This window comes from Apis dorsata, unplaced genomic scaffold, assembly GCF_000469605.1.
Source record: "Apis dorsata unplaced genomic scaffold, Apis dorsata 1.3 scaffold_79, whole genome shotgun sequence".
Lineage (NCBI taxonomy): Eukaryota > Metazoa > Arthropoda > Insecta > Hymenoptera > Apidae > Apis > Apis dorsata.
Window position 1 is genome coordinate 105,250 of NW_006263377.1, and position 5,460 is coordinate 110,709.

Genomic DNA, 5,460 nt, shown 5'->3' on the forward strand with positions numbered 1-5,460 from the left:
GAAAGTTTTCGAGAACTTCAATGAGATTTCAGAAAGGTTACTTCAATACCGCGATGTGTGTAAGTGGGTTGCACAAGGTGGAAGTTGATGCAGCCAGGAGTTCTGACCGCGTACAATGAACGCATTACACGAGAAATCTTTGAAAGTCGAGGACAGGGGAAGAAGAAACGCGTTAATGTCGTCTATAATTCATACTTCGAACATCTGCGCGGCCAATAAAATTTTTCTTCCCTTTTTCTTTTCTTATATATATATATAATCATTTCTCGCATAAAATTCTCACGATCGGAAATTTGTGTGTTATTTCGATTGCATGAAATAACGAAATAGATAGACAATCAAGGTGTGAAATACGCAAAATCGACAGAAGTCGAGCATACCGTGGATAAAGACATTAATCTCGTTCCGCGATAAAGTAATGCGAACAATGATAAATTCCACGCAGGATATTTATTACGTGCGCGCGGGCGCGCTCGTGGTCAAGGAACATTTAGCTCGTACCACTTTATTTCAACGCGATCTCGCTCCCGGGTGGTCTGTATAAATAAGCAGTCGTCCGAAACTGGAAACGTTCGGCTGGCTTGGGAGGAAGAGAGAAAGAGAGAGAGAAAGAGAGAACCGATATCCCTATTCGATTGAAGCAACGATTTTCACGCGTTTCTTTTTAATTAAGCTGCCGACCGCGTTGGTGCGGTGTTGTTATCGGCCGCAATTATTCGCCGTTGGACACGGCACGGGATATGAACAGTACGGGGACTCTCTCCCCTTCCTACTGTTCGCGATTGATGGACACAACGCGAGAACGCGCGCACGGTCATTCTTGCCGCGTTAAACGAACCGTGTAATCGCGCACACGAGACACGTAGCAGAAATCCAGCGCGCACCGAGACTGGCTGTGCTTTTTCAGCCACGACGAAGAAGGCGTAAAACTACTCGTTTGTCGCGGGTCTTTTGCCGCGCGACAACTCGTGAAACGGTTAACGCGCCCCTGTTGAGCTTGGTATTCCTTATGGTGACATACAACTTTTGACAGAAATCGAAAATTTTCATGCAGAGATACTCGAAGAGATGAAATTTATAAATATAATAGTTATGATGATATTTCGTAGTGTCATTTTATGTGAAAATAAAATTTTTTCCTTAATATGATGAAAATACGATTTTATATTTCAACAAAATATAAATGAATTTTACGTACGTGATTAGAATAAAAAAAATGCCGACAAAGATTGAATTCATTATATCGACGGTTGCCTAGAAAAATTAAGTGGTTATGTAAGATAATTTGGCAACGTCGCAGCAGCCATCACGCTGTAGTCCGAAAAGAGAAGGGAAGGGAGGAGAAAAAGGGAAAGACGAAGGGCGACGATGTGGCGTGTATCGTATGTGTTAGAAATATCCAGCCAGACGGAGCGAAGCGTATGCCCGTCCTCTCTCTGTGGCTAGCCAAGAGCCGAAAAGAAAACGAGAGGGGGGGAAAAAAAAGAGATGAAAAACGAAAAAGGCTATGGAAGGCTTAGGTTTTGTGTTGCAAGAGGTTCTAGTCAGGCCGTGCCGTTGCCTCTTGTCCCGTTCTGTGACCCACACTACTCTAACCTCAAAACCGAAATGGAAGAGGTTGGGGGCTAAGAGGAGAAGGGGAGAACAGGGTGAGACGAGGAGGGAAAAGAAGTAAAGAAAAGATCGAGATGGCGTTACGATTCTCCGTTTCTCTTTCTTTTTCATCCGGCGTCTCCGCTGCTCTTTCCATCGCGTTCGCTTCGAAGAGCCCGGGGATTCTGGGAGTTTTTAGAGTGCGGCCCCTCATTGTTGTGTAAATGCGGGCCAATGGCGCCGCCAGACGGGGCGCAGAGCTCACTTTTAAATGCTAATACCTCTGTTGTACAAAACCGGGTTTTACTAAATTCGCGGCTTCCTTCGTGGCGCGGATCAGCGGCCACAGTTATTAAGCTATCAAGCTGCGCGAAAAAGCTTTTGTTTATGCTCGTTCGCGCGAGCCGTTGTAACGCGGCATGGCGCTAGACCACCGCTCGAAAATTCGTTGTATCGTGCTCGGTGGACAGTTTGTGTAAATTAAAACGGGATTCGTGGATCCGTGCTCTTTGTATTCGAAACATAATTAAAAGCGAAATATCGAAGGGGAGGGGGAAAAAAAAATATATATTTTCAGAGCAATTTCGTACCGATCGTATAGCACGAGAAGATGAATACGCACGACAAGCGAGTATACAAGCCGTTGTTGCCTGTTCGCAATTCGTCACGGGAAATCTACGGTCTGAATTAATATATGATCTTGCCTTTCGAAATGTGTGTTCATAAATCCATAAGTGAAAATAAAAAAAAAAAAAAAAAGGGAGAAAAGAAAAAAATAAACAACTTTGAACGTTTAATTATCCATCTGTCAGATGACAAATAAATTTCTTGGATACCTTGAATTTACATCGAATCATCAAGACGTATCCCGGTACCACGGCTCCCGGTCGTTCAAGGCAGAATTTACGATGGAAAGTATAAGTGCACGCGAAATGAAAGGAAAGATAATAAACGAGAGTTGAAAAGGAGAGAGATGAGAGAGATATGAAGAAAGAGAATAAGATCAGAGAGCCGGCGCAATCGTTCCAAACCCAAGGCTACGATGATTCGTCGCGGAAAGATAAGAAGAAAGAGATCTCGATAAATGAAGTATGGCATTAAGACGTAGCGAACTAAAAGGGCGCGATCTGCCGGACAATCCGGCAACTCATAAGTCTCCCCTCTCCACAAGCAACCACCCTCTGACCGGGAATCCCCCACCCCCCTGTTAGCCAGCGTGCAAGCGGATGTCCCGGACGCACGGGCGTAGACTTTACGAGAGTTCAAGTGGTATCAGCTAATAATGACGGTCGTAAACGTCGCGATAGAATCAACAACGAAGAGTTATTGCCAGCCAGTTACGTGGCAGCGAAAGGCGTAAAATGGTAATGAAGTGTAATCAAAACAAATCATAAAACAGCGGACAGAATGGTCCGATCTCTCATAAGACATGAGGAAGAGCACGTTTTGATATAGAATCCGTACATACCTGTCACACAGGATGAATTTTTGGTGTACACATATATATTCTATCTCCATAATATTAATGGGTTAATTGCCAATTGAAAGGTATTGACTTGTTAATGGATGGAACCGATAGCATAATATTATGAGAATTACGAGAATGCATCATTTTCTTTATATCGAAAAAAATAAATATTGAATATTCGATCAGATAAATATTTATAAAAATGTAGAAAAAATTGAATCAATTATTAAATCGTGAAAGAAAAATATAGTCATAAAAATTGAATATAGGGAAATAAAGGGATAGTGGTTTCATGGGCAATGGTCACGCTGAAATTTTTCTAGGATGTCTACGCGGGAGGTAGGTCAGGGTCTGATTGCAGGAAGGAAGCAGTTAGGCCCGGTTAAAGTCGTTAAGCCAAGTTTACGAGGTGTTACCGGGAGCGTAACCTGTAAATCTCAAAGCGGAGAGAGCGCGTGCCAGTGGCCGCCCTTGGAAAGGCCGCGGAAGGGGTAATGGATATAACCGGGGTGTAAGAACCGAGGTAAGACTGCTCGAGCGCTATAAACGCTTTTATGGATCGTAAAATGTCTTCCTTTACAGCCAATAAAGATCCCCCGACCTACCGTTTGACGAGCAAGCAGTTGAATATATACGCGTAAAAGAACGAACGAGAAAGAGAAAGAAGATGGGATAAAGAGAGAAAGAAAAATCGTGCATCAATCTGTCGGAATCACGCTTTACTGCGCAATAAAATCACACGCTGTCGGTACTTTATTCCGTCTTCATGAGGTCGCTAGTAGCGCGGCTTTATTGGATTATTGACGAATAGCTGTGAGAATGCGTTCGTCGGGAAAATGCAAGTAATTTCAGTCGAGTCAGCGCAACTGCATACATATACAACGATGCACATACACGAGTCTCATACACAGAGTCACTTTGCACGAACGGCGGAGCCCTACGTTGAGAACCAGAATCATCAACGTAAGTTACTGTACGACCATGTCGATAAAAACACCCATAAAATGCATTACCGGCAATCATTGGACTACCGTAGAATAGCGTTAAGCTGGGTAAGTAGGAGCGACTTCTAAATTAAGTGTACCGATTGAGGCGTCGGTAAAACAGAATGGTTGCTTTATCAACCGAGAATGTGTCGACCCGTGCTGCCATCTACGACGGAAACGACCAATTAATAAAATATAGCATCACAGATATTTTCCACCTCAAAGATTTTCTCGTTTCCTTTTACTTCAAAGAATTGGCATAGTTTTTCACACTCAGATTGTCATAAAATAATCAAGAAAAAATTTTTTTTCTCTCAAAATAAAAATTTATATCGATGAACGAGTAGATGACCGATACAGAGTGACGAGCCAATGCGACGAAATATTCGTCGCCGTTCGTCCCCGCCTTAACCACGCCCTCGGAAGCAAGAGTGAGGCAGCCATAATTAACCTCGATGTCGTTAAAGCCACTAGATGGCATCGCAATGCCATAGACAAAATAACATTAGTTCGAATAAAACCGTTTATACTACTTATATCTATAATTATTACCATCGTTAAAATATCGTCTCGTCAAATTTCCTACGATACAACTCTAAAATTCACATTTGATAAATATCTACAAGCTCAAAATTGTCATGTATAATTCAATAAATACAAACAAGATCAACAATAATATTCACGCGAAAAAAACAATGAAGGAACTCGATACTCGGGCTAAGAAGTCCATAGATCTGTAATCCCCGTTCGGAAACACGATTTTGGAATCGAGATATGTACCTTTAAATATTTCTAGCTTTTAAACTCGGGCCCGTTGGCGCGATTTATCGCCCATACCGGGCAAACTTTCCTATAAAAGTAGATCGCCGGAATTCCTCTAAATTGCCTTTTCTTGTTCACTGTCAAAATTTATCTTCGCGTATATCTGCGTCATGGCATCGACTCGGCCCGCGGCCGGGCGAGAAAGAGACAGAAATCGGCTGTCGTTGTCTCGTTCTTTATTTAGGCGACGAAAAAAGGGTGACGTATGGAAGCATGCCTCAAGAGAGGTCCATCAAATTCTTAAGCCGTGACTACGAAAGCACGATAGCGCGGGCCGCGTAGTGGGCTTTCTTAATTGGACTCAGCCCCTATTTCTTCCTCGCGGTGGCGGAGCGGACAAAAACGGGCGGTCGAGCGGTGCCGACAATGAAATGTAAATTTCACGCAAATTCAACGACAAGCATGGAAAAAACGGCCCTGAAATATGTATATCTCGTTATATTATCGAAGCGTGGCATAGTCGCGAATTTAATGCGGCCCCTCCGCTATCAATGCGCGATTTAATGAGGGCGCGAAACAATGCAACAGAGACGCGCGCGCGCGCGCGCGCGCGCACTGAGCGATCCTAATAAATAACGTCGTAAATATGTA